The sequence below is a fragment of the Elephantulus edwardii genome, unplaced genomic scaffold (assembly GCF_000299155.1).
Source record: "Elephantulus edwardii isolate Elephantulus edwardi_28Jun2011 unplaced genomic scaffold, EleEdw1.0 scaffold00019, whole genome shotgun sequence".
Taxonomy (NCBI): Eukaryota; Metazoa; Chordata; class Mammalia; order Macroscelidea; family Macroscelididae; genus Elephantulus; species Elephantulus edwardii.
In genome coordinates this window covers 1,066,876-1,084,609 of record NW_006399769.1, presented here as the reverse complement: position 1 = coordinate 1,084,609, position 17,734 = coordinate 1,066,876, and the positions used below count along the sequence as shown (strand labels likewise).

General features: G+C 40.9%; 1 pseudogene; it reads right to left on the bottom strand.

Moving 5' to 3' along the window:
- Positions 1-887: 887 nt before the first annotated feature.
- Positions 888-1,564, bottom strand: LOC102846726 (annotated as a pseudogene).
- Between the last annotated feature and the right edge of the window lie 16,170 nt (positions 1,565-17,734).

The following is a 17,734-nucleotide window of genomic DNA, read 5'->3' as shown; positions in this document are numbered from 1 at the left end:
TTCCCTTCTGTAACTACTTGCTGGATGGGGGCAACAGTCTAAAGGAAGAGAAAAGGCTTTTGATTTTAGGCAGCAGAGCTGGTTGGTGTGATGGTGGAGGGTAATGGTTAATAATGATAATATGTTTGATAATGATAATATGAGGAGTTCATGGACTTTGTGTGGCTTGCAAAAGCTCTCATCTGCTCCTGTAGAAAATTAGAAAGAAATTGCATGAGGCAAGGACCACATATTAAGATTAATAAAATTACCATAAGAGGGCCAAGGAAGGGGAGAAGACAAGGTAGCCAATTTTTTTTTTAATCAGCATAAACCATTTATTAAGATTCTCAAGCTTCTAGTTTATTAATTTCTAGGCATCTACATAGCTATACATTTATATCTGTTTATGTACAGGTTAATCAGTAGTTTTGGTCTGACTAGGATTATCTTGATAGTAATAGCAGCAGAAAGTAGGTGTGGGTCCTTACCAAATATATTTGATTCCTACTCATTTTGCATTTAGTCTGAAAAGGTTTGATTTTGGCCAGAAATTTGAAAATGACAGACAAGTGCAATTTCTATTAATCTACGTGAATATTAGTTTTAGAGACTTTATTTTTTTCCTTTAAAATTCTAAAATAAAGCAACCCTGACTATTATATGGTTACACTGTTAGTTTAGTAGATAAAGAAAAGGCAGAATGCTGCATCAATGTAGAAGAAAGGCTTGTATTTTAATTATTAGTGTTAAGTTTGAAGACATTTCAAATTTTCATAAAGGATAATCCTAACAGTTCAAGTATTTAATGTAGAAATGTGTACATATTTTGGTTATAAAAGTTGAAAACACACTAAGAATTGTTCTTAAGTACTCTTGATGCAGAAAAGTTTTTAAAATTTTAACTTTTAAAATTGCTTGAGGTGCTGTAATATATCCACTGATACTCCCAGTTGTTTGACTAAACTGTCTGTTCTAAAATCCAAGTGAGGCTTGGACTTTCAGAATGTGTACACTGCTGTGTTCTACAATAGTCTAAATAGGAACAATCTATCCCACTAACATCCTGGCTGCAGTTTTTGTTAAACTCAGCATTATTTTCACAGTCTCTTTCTTCTTTACCTTCATGAATCTTTTCCTCAGATGGAACTACATGACAAAGGTCCATATCCTGAATGGAGCCCAGTAAATCTACAACATGGGGCTGTGCAGTGATTGATTTTAGATGTCTGAGCACATACTCTTCACATTGGCCAACTGCATCCAAAAGATTACTTATTTTACCGAAAAGGGCTGAGTTATTATCGTGAAGTTGACACCAGGAGAGCAAAGCACTTAATGTTCCTCTGAGCTGTCCATAGTTTACAATAACGTCTGCACCTTCTTTATAACCTTGATTGAAGCCCTGCTGAAGAGTAACTGCTTTACCAGCATCCACTCCATCTCTATAACCTTCTTTTACTCGTCTGTGCATGTGGCTCTGCCATTCCTGCTTCATCACTAGCGACTCGTCTGCCTCCTCATCAAACACATCGCCCTGGTCTCCGGGGGATTCGACCAACGCCGCCGCGCTAACCCACGACATATCTAAACAAACCACCGGCCCCGGACACTGGAAGGTAGCCAATTTTTAAGAGAGAAAATAGTTTTATTTATTTTCCTTGTGTGTACCATCAAATCAGATCCAGATGGCACAGGAGGAGATTGCCCCTCCTTCTCCAGCGGAGCTTCTGGTGGATTTGAACCACATGCCTTCGGGATTGCAGTGCATCTTCTTGACACTAAGCCACCAGAGCTTTCTGAGAGAAACATTTTTGTTGCCTTTCTATTTCCCATTGTCTTCACTGGGTTCATTCTCAAAGTACTTTCACCCTTGGTGCAACCACTGTGGAAGGCGGTATGGCGCTTTCTCAAAAAGTTGCAAATAGAGATCCAGTTGACCCAGCAATTCCACTACTGGGAATATATCCCAAAGAGACCATAACTGACATCCAAGCAGCAGATATATGCACACCCATGTTTATTGTGGCTTTGTTCACAATAGCAAGGATTTGGAAACAACCTAAGGGACCATCAACAAATGAATGGATAGAGAAGCTGTGTTATATTCACACAATGGAATACTATGCTGCATTGAGAAACGAGGAACTCATGCAATAGTATTCAAAATGGATGACCCTGGAGGACATTATGCTGGGTGAAGTATCTCAGTCACAAAAGGACAAACACTGCATGGTGCCACTGTTGTGAAGCAGGACTGACATCAGGGTTGGGGGGAGACTGAGAAAGACAGGCTTAATAATGTATACTGCATTGAAACAGATGAGGGAGAAGACTGTTTAAAAGGGATATGTGATTAGGTATTTTTATCATGACGTGAATCCAGAGCGAAGGCTGCATAGTGGAGTGGACCTTGGGGGAGGGATTGTAAAACAATGAAAGAATTTTTCTTTTACTCTTCCAAGAGGGTAGTGTACTGTGGGGGAGTGTTGGGAGGGGAGAAAAGTGCAAGAATTAATGAATGAATGAATGAATGAATGGAAATCCAAAGTCTACATTTTCATTGAAATTAATAAAAAAATATTTTAAAAGGTTCTTTCACCTTGCCTGTGACTGCTCCTGATTAGTTTACATAATAACAGCATTCTTCTCCCAGGAAGAGACAAATTCCTTCTTTTTTCAGTGGTTAATAAGTTTAATGCTCATAGGTTTTGGAGGGTAACTGCTGCTAGAGATTCTACCTGATTTTGTAGTGAAATGAGTGAATCTGCTACTCGCCCCATATCATCATTTAACTCTTGGGAGAGTTTGTAGTAAAAGTGGGTTGCTGTCTCAATTACACCTGTTCCTATGGCTGCTCTAAGACCCACTCCCAGGAGTACGGGGGCAACAATGGCCCGTTTTTCTCTGATGGAGGGGGGAGCAGAGCATTTTGAACTTGGTCTTCTGTAGGTGTAGAGATTACAGGGGTTTGAAAGGCACATACACAGAATCCAGTCCAACTGGTCTGCAAGCAACAGTAAGTTAAGTTGCCACAAAGAATACCCCTATTCTTTGTAGAGGTGGAGCATTGAATGGCACTATTTGACAAGGAAAGGGTGTGATTACAATAAGAGAAGGAAACATTGCCTATTGCTTCTGTGCCATTGACTGGAAGTAGGCAGGTGACATTTGAGGTAGAGAGAAGGATTACATTATCTGTTAACTGACATATGAGAGTTATCATGTTGGGGTTCAAGGTGTTATTTTTTGGAGCCCACTTATGTGGAACAAGGATGGCTACATGTTGATAACCAGGACAAAGAAGAGGTAGGGACACCAAGTATGAAATCTAAATGAAAGATTAAGCAGGGGGCTAACAGCTCAAAGACTGCAGCCTGAGCCCAAACTTCTCTTAGCTTTATTTAGAAATACCAGGAAGTAAATCACAGAAAAATTCTTTACTAATGAAGCTATGTTTTTCTCAGCTGACAGTCTTTTCTTTTCTCAGGAGTAGAGTGATTTACAATCAAGCTTCAACACCCCGTTGGAGAGGAGTTAAGAATGTCGCATGTCTGCAAGGAATGCTTCATTCCTTGTGACAAGTCACAAGGAAGTGGGCCAATTTTGTGCCTCACTCAGTTCCCGTTTAAGCATTCGGCTTGCCACATCTATATATGTCCTCTGTCTTGAGAGGCAAAGCCAAAAGTCTTTAGTAAGTATTGGGCTGGTATGGCTTAGAATTTGAAAAGTGGTATTTTAAATAGGTCTTAAAAGGGTTTCTGAGTCAACAGGCTGGGTGAGTTTCTTTAGTCTTGAGTGATTAATGCCTTTATAAGATTGTGGGGTAACTTGGGTCTGGGCTGTTGTGGATTTTACTACCTACTCTTGCTTTTTTGTCTATCTTTGTCTTTGACTCCTCCCCCATCATGATGAGTATAGTAGATCCAACAGTTGGATTGTCTTGCACCCCCATGACAAGAGCTGGACCTGTGGGTACTAGAAGCCATTAGTTGTTCCATCAAGAAAGTGCACCTACCTTGTACACAGAGAGTAGCAGACTTGTAGCAAGATGAATGTAACCAGATTAAGACAGAGTAACAGGTTTTGGGACAAGGGGGTGAGCTAAATTGGACCAAAGTAGATGGAGGTCTGTAAGATAAAAAAAAAGTAACTTTGGGAAGGTGTTAGATTTGAGTGTCATAGTAAAGATCGAGTTTTAGAGTGTAAGAACTAGAAGCAAAGGATTTTAATAAAATGGTAAATAGCCACTTTTGCTTAGAGGAAGAATGCAAGCAAACACTAGAACAAGGACTATATAAACATCAGCAAGCCAGTTACCAATACAAAAACAGGAGTCGACTTCTCATGAATGGATTTTTGATGTATCCCACTTTTGTTCCCATGGATTTTTTTTTTTTACAGTGTGAGTGGTAGAAGGAAGTGAAAAAGGAGATTTCATCGGTGTGAAAATCAAGAAGAGTGCCTTTTAAATAGAGATCTTGGATCCAGGAGAGAAGTGAGGAAAGGAATTTATAGAGATCAGGAAAAGGAAAAGTTCTTTTAAGAGTGTTTCAAGAAAGAATTTATATCAGCAGTTGAAGCAAAGGCTTTGTAGAAGGCTCATGGAAAATTTACTCACAGTTTGTTTCTGTTTCTTCTGTGATTTTTGTTAATCTGACCTTGGTGGGCCCTAAAGGGTAGCAGGCATATTTGTATAAACTCCACACAACATCAACACTGTGTGGTGTTACAAACTGACACATCTATTTATCTCTTTCTACATCACCCAACAAAGAGACTGGACTTAGAGAAACCAATACATTCCACCAAAAATTTATCTCTTCAACCTCTAATGTATTTAGCTACATCTTTCAGATCATACCAATGGGAAGTCAATGCAGACCAGGTTCTGCTTCTCTTCAGAATCGCCTTTTGGGCATGTCTTAAAGGAGGGAGCAGACTCTTCTTTGTCTGCAGAAAAAGTGACTACTCCTACCTGCTGACCAATTGGACAAGAAAATACACACTAGCCAACCTGCTTCTCCTGTTTCATTCACAATACCTATCCCCGAACCCGAAACCTTAAACTCAAATGGGCTGTAATAAGACTCATTCCTTTAGTATTGGGCCTGGGAATAATAACACGAGTAGCCACTGGCACTACAGGCCTAGGTATCTCCTTAGAAAAATTCCAGCATTTCTCAAAAGCTCTCCAAGAGTCACTGGACAATACTGCTGTTCAGCTCATTACAGTCCATTGATTCTCTAGCAACAGTTGTATTACAAAAGAGGACTCAGTCTGTTAACTATAGAAAAAGGAGGTCTTTGCCTGTTTCTAGGAGAAGACTATTGTTTCTGCACCAATAAATTAGGAGTAATTTGAGAAGGAATAGAAAAAATTTAAAAAGCTAATACCCTAAATCGACAATCAGGGACTGAGTGGTAACTAGGAATTCTCTCTTTGGCTACTCTCCGTCCTAACTCCATTTCTAGTCATCCTTTTCCTTTTAACACTTGCTCCCTGTTTTATAAATCTCTTTCAGGGATTTTTAGTAGACCACCTCACTGTCATTTCCCCAACAAATATCCAGGAACACGTGAAAATGATGCTCCTATTTCAGACCTTACAGGAAACCAACACCAGCCCCAGCATTGTCCCAGTTCAGCAGGATGTAGCTAAACATGACTCTGCCCCTAAATATCATATTCCTTTGAGGTCTGGAATGGAGGTAGAATTCAAGAATACCATAGTTGACTCCAGGCCTGATCATTCCTTAAAGAAATCTAATAATATCTAAGGTGACCAGAGTAGAGACCAGATCAAAGACCAGACCAGACAATGGATCCTGATAAAGCTCTGGGCCTGATCACAAAAGCCCAAACCCAAGTCAATTAACAGCCCCAAATTCTGAACAAAATATCTTCCCTTGTCCTTCCTAAAACCCCTATAAAAAGAAACCACCCTTGACTTCCATCACGCCTTCCTTTTTGACCTTCTCCACATGTGGTCAGTCACTTGTCCTCCCTCTCAGACCATGCAGTAAAGGCTGTTTCTTGGGACCAGCTTCTTTTTTCTCTCATGTCCTCAACTCTTTTTCTCTCTAACAGTTAGCATGAATGAGGTCTTTTGGGTATTGTTTCTGCCTCTCTCCCAAAGTCTATTTGATTTTTTGAATGGACGATTGGACTTTATCAATTCAGTAACAAAGCAAAAAGCTCAGTTTCTGCTGGGCTTGAGCAAGCCATGCTTTTACTCTGAAATATGCCCAATAACCTAAATATAAAAGGACTTTGTTACCTTTGGTAAATATCCAGGCCTTCTGACAGAGCAAAGATTCAAGCTGAATGATGGACAACAGAAAGATCAAATGATTGGCCAAAGACCAATCTCCTGGCTTTAGCCTAGTTATGGGAAATAATAAATATGGCATAGGTCAAACTTTTGTTAGATCACTTGCTTGAGAGGATATGTGAGGAGATAGGATGAAGGTGAGCAAAAAGATAAATTAGGAAAGCTACGTTTAGAAAAGCAAGATAATCCTCTCCCAGGGGCAGCTGTTGAAGAAGGTGCTTCTCTAGTCACAGTCTCTCTTACTATATTGGGCTGGCTCTGTAGTTTGATATGTTTCCAGGCTTGAGTCTGGACCGATGGGATGATGAGATAGGTGGTCATTATGAGTCCACTTATACACTTAAAATACTACCTTGGAGACAACATTTTCTGTACATAACAGGATCATGGAGCATCAAGGTCCAGTCTTCCTGGTTCTTATTAGGTAGGGCTTTGTTTTAGCCACTTCAGTTGCTCTCTGTTCTCCATTGGCTCACATGTATTTTCAGGCCTTCCTTATCTCATTGGCATCTGCCTCAACACTCTCTTCATCTAGCCTTTCCAGGAGTGTGGACCTAACAGACTTGAGGCTCTGTTATCACTGTTGTTATGTGCAGTTGAGTCAAATGTGATTCATAGTGAGTAATGCTCTGAACCCTGTCCTATCATGTGCCAATCTTACTGCCTCTGAAATTCCCTCATTACCCCAGTTACTGTGCTAATTCATCTTGTCTAAGGTCTTCCTCTCCTGGGCTATTCCTCCATCCTTCCCAGCATGATGTCCTTCTCTAAGGATTGGTCCCTCCTGGCAACATTCAAAGTATGTGGGATAGAACTTCAAAATCCTTGCCTCCAAGGCACAATTTGGTTTCATCCTCTCCAGGACAGACCTGTTTGTTTTCTTGGCAGTCCCAGTATGTTCACTGCTCTTCTCCAGCACCACAACTCAAAGGCATCGATTCTTCTTCTGTCACCCTTATTCATGGTCCAGCTCTCTGATGCATAACAAGTAATTGTGAAGACCATGGCCTGGATCAGGTGCACCTTAATCTCTGACATCATTGCTCTTTAGCACTCTGGAGAAGTCCCTGACAGCAGATTTTCCCAATGCAATTCATCTTTTGACTTCCTGACTTTTGGTTCTAAGAGTGTTGATTGTGGACCCGAGCAAGCTGAAATTGTTAAGAATCTCAATCTCTTCTCCAACTATCATGCTGCTCACAATTGGTCCAGTGGTGAGAATCTTTATCTTCCTGACATCGATCGTTAATCTATATTGAAGACTGCAGTCCTTTGACCCTCTGCAGAGAACCCTTCAAGTCCTCTTCAGTTTTGACAAGCAAGGTTTTGTTATCTACATAACACAGACTGTTGACGAGTTTTATTCCAATCTTGATGCCATATTCCTCCTCATAAAGCCCAGCCTCCTAATCGTCTGTTCTGCATATAGATTGAAAAGGTATAGAGACAAGTGACATCCCTGATGTACTCTTTTCCTGATTTTGAACCATGCAGTGTTTCCTTGCTCTGTTCTGACATAGATTTTGCATAAGTACAATCAGATGTTCTGGAATTTCCATTCTTCCCACAGTTTGTTGTGATCCACACAGTCAAATGCCATTGCATAGTCAGTGAAACACAGATAGACATTCTTCTGGTATACTCTGCTTTCAGCCAAGATCCATCTGACATTTGCTATGATGTCCCAAGGGCCATGGCCACTTCTGTATCCAACTTCTGGCAATTCTCTGTCGATGTACTGTTGCAGTAGTTTTTGTATAATCTTTAGCAAAATTTTGCTTGCATGTGATATTAGTGGTATTGTTTGAAAATTTTCACACCTGTTGGACCACATCTTTTTGGAATGGATCTCTTCCAGTCACAAGAGTCTCAAATTTTAGCTTGAGCATGAAAGTAGAAAGAAAATTTTATTTAACTTAGAGTGGGAGGCAGAAAACATTACAATAAAAATGTTTTAACCATATCCTGTCAAAGAGCTACTAAGATTACTAGTGTTGAATGGGTATTGCTGACAGTATCCTGGCTAGCAGGAGCTCAGTATTTACAAATAACCAAACATTGCACGGCTTTCCAGTTTCCCAGGGTAACAATAAATCAAAAACACCTTGAGCTGTTTGAGGGTAGAATTATTCTCTGAGACTGAAGAAGAACTACCTCCAACATGCTTTAGAGTTGAAACAGAAACAGCTGTTTGTGGAGTACTGAACTGATATAAAAGTCTAATCGCCAACTAAAAAAGTCAGTTTGTTAACTTTGGTTAAAAAACTCATCATGCTAATTTCTCTACATTGTAATGGAGCGAGTCCCCAAAAAGATCACCGAGCCAATTAGCCAAATTAACAAAGTTTGAGTTCGAACCCGGGATCCTGCGTGCTGACACAGCAGCATCCAGCCGAAAGCCCCGAATTGATGTCTTGCCCCTCCTTTTATACCTCTGCTACTCCCCTGCCCAACCATACACGCCATGATTGGCCATCCCCAGTAGTTTGGGTATTTGTCCACCTTCAATTGGCTAGCCATGTTGTTGTTGTTGTTGTTATGTGCCGTCGAGTCGCCTGCGACTCATAGCGACCCTATGTACAACAGCCCTAAACTCCGCTCTGTCCTGTGCCAATCGCACTGTCTCTGACACTCCCATCCCAATTATCCCAGTCACTGAATCAATCCACCTCAAAGAGGGCCTTCCTCTCCTGCACCGTCCCTCCACCCTCCCAAGCATGATGTCCCTCTCCAAGGACCGGTCTCTCCTCACTACATGTCCAAAGTAAGTTAGACGGAGCCTCAGAATCCTTGCCTCCAAGGAGCCACCCGGTTTAACCCTCTCCAGGACAAATCTGTTTTCCTAGCAGTCCATGGTATTCTCAGTACTCTTCTCCAGCACCACAGCTCAAAGGCATCAGTTCTCCTTCTATCCTCCTTGGTCATTGTCCAACTCTCTGATGCATAACAGGTGATTGCGAAGACTATGGCCTGTATCAGACGCACCTTAGTCTCCAGAGAGACACCACTGCTCTTCAGCACTTTGGAGAGGTCCCTAACAGCAGACTTTCCCATGGCAATGTGCCTTTTAATTTCCTGGCTGCTGGTGCCAAGACTGTTGACTATGGAGCCAAGCAAACTAAAGCTGTGTACAATCTCAATCTCTTCACCATCCATCCTGATGCTGCCGATTGGTCCAGTGGTGAGAATCTTTGTCTTCTTGACATTGAGCCTCAATCCCTAGCCATAGCTCAGGGAAACAGTTTGGAAATCTATTTGTATCTTATTGGTTACTTCAGATGCAGCAATGCGGAAAAATCCCTTGTGCCCTTACAAAGGAGAATTCCACTTTATGGCAGTTGATCAATCAGGGTGGGATTTACCACACGTGGGGTTTGTTTGTTAAAAAAACCACTCAAGCGGATGGGGTGGGGTTAACTGTACTTGACCAGAAACTGAGTTTCTGATAACTGGTCCTTTCATACATTTCAAAACCTATCCTCCAAGAAAAGTTCTTTTATCATGCATATATGGTACTTTTGTTGTTACGTGCTCTCAAGTAGAGTATGAGTCAGGGACTCTATGAAGAACAGATCTGTATCCTGTCCTATCCTCTTCCATCCTCATCATCTGTGACATACTGAACCAATTGCTGCAGTCACTATGTCAGCTCATCTTGTTGAGGGTCTTCTCTTTTGCTGACTCTCCACCTTTCTTAGCATGATGTTTCTTTCTAAGGAATACCCTTTTCTAGCAACATGCCCAAAGCATGTGAGGCAAAGTTTCACTATCCTTGAGGCTAAGGAACACTTTGGCCGTACCTTCTATAAGATATGTTTGTTCTTTTGGCAGTCCGTGGGGTATTCAGTAGTCATCTCCAACACTACAATTCAAAGCATCGGGTTTGTGTGTTTTGTTTCTTTTTTGGTTTTTTGTTTGTTTTTTTTCAGGAGTGGCTTCCAATTTCTAAATAACATGCCTCCAGAAACTCTATAAACTTTGATAAATGTCGATAGTTGTAGAGGGGCTTCAAATCTTTTGTTCATAGGGTTGCTATGAGTCATGCTCAACTTGAAGGAAATCAACAACAATTATTAATTGTTTGGCTCTTAGGTGCATAGCAAGTGATTGAAAAGACCATGGTCTGAGTCAGGCACACCTTAATCTTCAAACTGACAATACTGCTTCTTGGTACTTTGGGGAGGTCCTTGACTGCAGACTTTCCCAATGTAATATATCTTTTTATTTTTTGACTACTGGTCCCAAGGGTGTGGATTGTGGATCCATGCACAGTCTTTTCTCCATCTGTCATGATGTTGCCTTTCAGTTCAATGGTGAGGATTTTTTATTTCTTCTTAGTGAGATGTAATCTATATTGAAGGTTATAATCTTTGATCTTCTGCAGCAAGCATTTCAAGACCTCCTGACTTTCAGCAAGGAATGATGTATCTTCTGCATAATGCAGATTGTTGATGTTTCTTCTTCCAATCCTGATGCCACATTCTTCTTCATAGAGTCCAATTTCTTGAAATATTTATTTAACATACAGATTGAATAGATATGAAGAAGGAATACCTCCCTGATACATCTCTTTCTTCATTTTAAACCATGCAGTGTTTCTATGTTCTGTTCAGACAAGAGCTTCTTGATTTAGGTATAGGTTTTCTATGAGTAGCATGATTAATATTCTGGAATTCCCATTCTTCCCAATATTAATCATCATTTGTTTGATCCACATCATCAATTACCTTTGCATAGTCAATAAAACACAAGTAGATATTCTTCTGATATTCTCTGCTTTCTGCCAAGATCCATCTGACATCAGCAGTGATATTTTTGGTGCCAAAGTCTCTTCTAAACCCAGCTTGAACTTCTTACAGTTCTTTGTCAATGTATTGTTCTGATTGGTTTTGGATGATCTTGAGCAATATTTTGCTTGCTTGTGGTATTAATGATATTGTTTGGTAATTAACATCTAAAATAAAAGTAGTCTCACCATAGAATAAAAAGGAATATAGCCAGGAGCTCTGGTGGCTTTGTGGCAAGAAGCTACCTTCCAATCAAAGGCATGCAATTCAAATCCACAAGATGCTCTACTAGAGAAGGAGGGGCAATCTCCTCTTGTGCCAGTTGGATCTGAAGGCGCGCGCACACACACACACACACACACAAGAATCAGCCTAAAGCATATTTCTTTTACATTGTCATCCCTCATTGATCTGGGCTGAAGGGAATCCTTCTGGCTGTCAATCTCCCTGCTCATTTACTAAGAATACCTCCCAGAAGTTTTAACTCCTTTTTCAGTCTATGAATGTCCTGTGTGTTTTGCTATATAAAAGGTATTTCTTTACCCATATGAAATGTATCTCATAAATTTGTAAGCTGTTGCAGACCGAGGGTCCCAAAGAATGAAATAATTTTATAATTATTAATAATGAGACAGACTACCAGGAATGATATAGAACAGAGAGTATGAAAAACAGGGGGCCAACAGTTCCCATGACTGAAGGCCCCAAGCCATGCCTCTCTGAGTATTTATTTAGAATCATAAGGAAGGTAAACAAAGTAAAATCATAAGGAAGTACAAAACAAAAACAAAGGATAATGGTGAAGTCTTTTACAGATGAGGCCAAGTTCCTCTTTATGCTAATCTCAGGAGGCAGGGATTCAGTTGAAACAAACTAAGAACAATGTTGACTCTTAGGGAACACCTTAGTGCCGCAAAGTGACCTTCGCTTGTATTAAGCCTCCCTCATTTCCTGATATAGTATTTGGTCTACTATTAGTAAATTTGATATTTGGCTTCCCTCAGTAAGCAAGATATATGGGCACACCCTCACCTTTTTTCCACCTTGATGTGAGAGGGAAATTTTTTATCTTTTAACTGGTATAATAAGGATGTAGCAATTTGGGTGGAATTATCTTGCTGGCAGTCTTAATTCTCTTTTCTTTGCCTATTCGATCCCCCCCCCCTGTACATATTAGTCTGAATAAACTCTCTCTCTTGGCTTTTTACAACTGCAGTCGTTGCTGAGTTTCTTCCCTCAAACATGAAACAGTGTGGAAAGACAAATCTAGACCTAGTTAAAAATGAGACACATAAAAAGAGTCTCAGATGCAATAAGAGTGGAATCTCAGAGACAGTCTTGGAGGTGACTCACTGTCTCCCAGATCTGTGTAATAAAGTGCATTTATGGATATTGGGGGGGGAAAAAGTGGAATCTCAAAAATCTGAGGGGTGCTCACAAAGGTGAATCCCAAAGGGCCAATTTTCTATGTTTGAACCATAGCCAGAGACTAAGGTGCACCTGATCTAGACCATGGTCTTTGCAATTACGTGCTATGCATCAGAGCTGGGCAATGACTAAGGATGACACAAGAACTGATGCCTTTGAGTTGGGGTGCTGGAAAAGAGTATTGAACATACTATGGACTGCTAGAACAAATAGGTCTTGGAGAGGGTGAAATAAAATTTCTCCTTGGAGTCTAGGATTTTGAAGTTCTGTCTCACATACTTTGGGCATGTGGCCAGGTGGGATCCGTCTTTGAAGGACATTATGCTTAGAAAGGTGGAGGGACAGCACAGGAGAGGAAGATCTTGGATGAGGTGGATTCACATAACTAAGGCAATGGGATTAGATGTGTTGGAGTCAGTTAAACTGGCTCAGGAGAGGGCAGGCTTCATAGCTATTGTACATAGTGTTGTGTTGTTATTATGGGTAGCAGTTGCTCTGATGGCACACAATTTGATGCTATCATAGACCCTATGATTTTGTTTCCCTCCCTTTTTTCCCCATTTCCCCCCTTTTTAAAATTAATTTTAATGAAAGTTTACAGAGACTTTAGATTTCCATTCATTCATTGCTGCACTTTTCTCCCTGCCCACTCCACCCCCCCCAGACCCTATGATTTCTGACACCAAAACTGTCATAGTTTAAAATGGATTATGAGTCTATTTGAAAGCGAGGGGTGGGGGAATCAGAGTGTCACTAATAGTAAAAACAAGAAGACCAAGTGGGAAGGGTACAGCCAAAATGGTTGGGATTGGTTGACATTTGCAGAGTTTAAAGGAGATTTAGAACAAGGCTGTGGAAATGTACATGATTTTGTAAGGACGGAGGCATGGGACAGGCAAAACTTTTTTCTTTTTTGAGCCGGAGGGAAAGGGATATAGGAACTCTGGGGACACTGTGGTTAAGACATTTGACTGCTAATCAAAAGATCCAACAGAAGCATGAACCTACCATTTATTCTGTAGGATAAAGATCTACTTACATAAAGATTTAGTGCATTAGAAACCTCAGAGACCTTTGTACTACTCTGCTTTACATATGAGAATCAGCTCAATGACAGTCATATTTTTGTTTGAAGGATGTATTTCCTAAGAATCAGTGGACCATGCCTAACACCACTATTTGAGTAATTTATTACACCAGACTCAACATCTTAGAACCTTTGGAAAAGCATCATAAAGTTGGACAAAACATTTCCTCCTTGGAACTGCTTGTTTATATGTCCAAGGTACAGCAGAAATTTTACAAAAGTGATAGGCTACTTTATATGACTGCATTTAAAAATCCAAAATGGAGACTCTTAAGGCAAAATGGGGTGTAACCTAGACTTCAGATTTAAGTATGTCATGTCAAGAATTGAACTGTCAACAGGGCTGGAGGTACTTGCAAGGCGCATTGCAGCCAAGAATCTCGATCTCTCTGTACTCTCCATAATTCCTTCCGAGTTTTCTGAAGCAGTCTTGTCTCTTTTTCAACCTTGATTTGTTTGCTTCCCAATACCATTTTCATGCCTTCTGCTTTCCCCCTTCCTTCTCTTCTCTGCTTTGTGAGGTGTCAGCTAGGGCCTTAGTATGAGACACATGCCCAGACGCTGTTTGCTTTGTAAACTATTACAGTCTTTTCCTTCCTTAACTTGTCATTCTTTGCCAGGCCAACTTCTTCCCCTCTCTGGTTGAGTGGCGTCTACCGTTAGCCCCACGGGCCAGGTGGTTCCAGGAACTCCAGGCGGATACAGCCACGCGCAGGTGCCACGTCTCTGCAGCCAACAAGGCGGCGCCTGCGTAGTTCTCAAGGAGGCGGTGCGGGGGCGGGGCTCTGCGGGAGGCAGGGTTTACTTTTGAGCGACGTGAACGTGGCCCAATGGATCTTGCCGGCGGCGGCAGCGACAGCGGCGGTGCGGTGCGCTCCTAGGGGCGGGGCACCAACTACGGTTGCTGGTAGAACCCTGGAGTCTGAAGGGACAGGCGCGCCTTCTTCCACATCCCTAGGAAGGAGTGGTGTCGCTGCCAGCTAGACTTCTGACTCTGCTGATCGCCCCAGAGAGCCCTGTGTGCATCTCTGGCCTCTCCAGCCGTCAGTCCCCAGCTCTGTAGATTGTGCCTTCTGCATCATGTGTGGTAAGAGGATCAGCGGCCCGGGGGGTGTGTGTGTTTCGGGGCGGCGCTGGGATGTGGTGTGGGCGCCTCCACACCGGTGAGGCCCGTGGAGCGGGAGCCCGAGTGTGAAGGCACCAAATCTGGGTAATGGGTTGGGGGCATCGGGCTGTGGCTGCGGGCGTTGGGGCGAGTGCTAGCTTCTGCGATGGGAAAAGATCGTTGGGGATCCCGAGAGCACGCACCTAGGAGGGAGGCCCTAAAGGAGATCGACTGGGACGACTTTGCACGGGGGCAACTAAGAAGGGAGACGAATATTTGTATTGGAAAAGTGGAGAGGGCTGAGAGTACTCGGGTGTGGGGGGCAAGGAGGGACTTCAAAAAGGACCACCAGGTGATAGAGGCACCTGTGGAACATCATTTGTGGTCTTTTGAATTTATCTTATTTTTAAAAATTGACCCCAAAATTCAGAATTTGGTTTGCATTGCTTTCTCTCCAGCTGGCCAAGTAGAAAACAGTTACAGCTAGGGCATCTTATTTCCTGTTACCCCCTTGTTACAGAAACCAGTGATACTCACTAACTAGATGGAAAGTCTTGATCTTGAGACCTGATTTCTCTGGTGCAAGAGGTCTGGAAATGACTGTACATAATTTATTACTTGATTATGAATTCATTTAAATTATTAGCGATGAAACATTGTTACCCAAATACCATTTTCAATATAGTTAAAAAAACAACAACAAAAACCTCAAAACCCAACCTACACACCACACAAATCATTTGCCCTTTTATTCCTTTCTTTAGCAACTAGTTGTATTATTTTCCAAAAGTGTTAATGAAAAGGATTGCTAGAATAATATTTAATTGATATGATCTAAAACTGGATTAACTTGGGTATTGTCAAGAAAAGAATTGCTTTCTTACCCTCTTAATAGAAATGTACAATTGGCAGGTATGATTTTTTAAAAAGGAAAATATGACTGTAGTAGGATTGAAACAGTATGGGAAACATTATTTTTGCAGCTTTATGCAATAAGGAACTAAGCAGAGGTGAAATGTATTCATTAGTTTGTATTTTTATTGTGTTTAAATTATACTGATTTCAGCTTCTTAAAGATGTTATGGGCAGTTGGAACCGCTCACAGCTGACCCTTCAGGGAATTTTCTGAGACAGTAAATGAAATGGGAGGAGTTTGCTCATCTTTCCCCAGGAGAGCATCTAGTGGATTCCTAACCAAGTGTCTTTGGGTTCACAGTGAAGCTCCTTACCACTAGGCCACCAGAGCGCCCTTCTAAAAACGCCGCATGTTTAAATTTAGAGTAGATTAAAAGGAACCTATGCAAAATTAGAAGTACCTATAAATAGGTTGCTGAAATGATTGTAGTAGAGATAAGTTTAGTTTTTAATGTATTTATGCCTAGTTGTTAGACTTATTTTACAAAACAGTTTGCTCCTGTGAAGTGAGTTAATCCTTAGTATGCTTCATTTGGTGACTGTTTGTGAACGGTGAGGTGTGTGTTGGGCCAAGGACCTGGAATTCTGGTTGTAGGTTGTTTCTTCATCTTGTTCCAGGGGGAAAAATGTGTCAAGAGTATTTAAGAAAAACAACAAAAAACAGATTTAGGTTAGAAAACATTGAAATAAAGAGTGAAGTTTTTAGAGTGAAGATTAAGTGTTAGGAGGTGTTTTTTTTTGTTTTGTTTGGTTTTTTTCATTTTTATTGTATCATTTTTACGTGTACTGTCAAATCAGATCTGACTGGTACAGGAGGAGATTGTCTCCTCCTTCTCCAGCAGAGAGAGCATCTGTCTGGTGGTGTTAGGAGTTTTTACACTTTGCCCATTCCAGTGTATCACTTGACCCAGTTTTATTGCTGAAGACAGAGGCTATAAAGAATGAATAAAGAACTAGTAAAGCAAAGTCCACAAAAGTTGAAACAAGTATAAGGTAAAATACCTGTCAGAGAAGAAAAAATGCAGATACTTTTCACTAATAAAGAAAAGTAGAAAAGTAATAAGATTGCATCCTGCCAAAGACTTTGAAAGACCAAGAAAAGCAAATAAGGCACCCTCATTGAGTTTCAGTTTTCTTAGGTTTCATTGTACTCAGAGATCGGCTAAAACAGTGTGGAACAGATAGCTTTGCTGTATTAATAGACCACAGATGGACTGAGGACTGATGCACACTTTGGAGAATTCAGAGCTTTGGTATCTTGATTTAGGTCAGGAGTGCTCCAAGTGATAGGGGCAAGACTTTTATCCCAAAGAATGGAGGATACTGGTAGAAAATTACTGCACCCTCTATCATTGATAATATATGTGACACATGAATGGAGGCAAAAAAAAACCTTGAGAGCTAGTTACAGAATAGAAGAAATAGAAGTGTTAAGAAAAGAGACCGAAGAAGAATGGATAGAGCCAGAGGGTTCTTTTCTTATATACAGTTTGGTGGAAACCAACCCATACTTGGCAGCACATTACCTTGCACAAAGCAGAGAGAAATTAATAGATTTAACGATAAAGAAATCATCAGTAAAGTTGCATTTCAAAAGGCAGAAGAGCCTGAGTTTGTGTTGAGGAAGAGAGTAGGAACATTGTGAGAGTGCAGGCTGTACCCTTAAGGACACTCCTTTTGCTGCACACATCATCACAAAATAGAGGATAAATTACATAACTGGGAAACCATTGAGAATCATGGCCTAGCCTAGTTAACATATTAACCATCACAACAGTCTTTACTTGAAACTAGACAAGTAAATCAAGTCTGTCCAGGTCTTGTCTTATGTTAGGCACAGTGTTCATAAGTACTTTTTTTTTTTTTACAGTCAGAATGTTTTATTTTTATATTCATATTTTCTTTTATGTTTAAGCATATTGTGAAAAAATATGGAACGCTTCACAAATTTGCGTGTCTTCCTTGCACGGATTGTTCCAATTTTAATATGTGTGCTGCCGAAGCGAGCACATTCGTAAGTACTTTTATGTCCTTGAATTTAATTGACCATCTTCTGAGCATGACGGCCCATAGGTTCAAGTATCTGCTTGAGTTTGGAA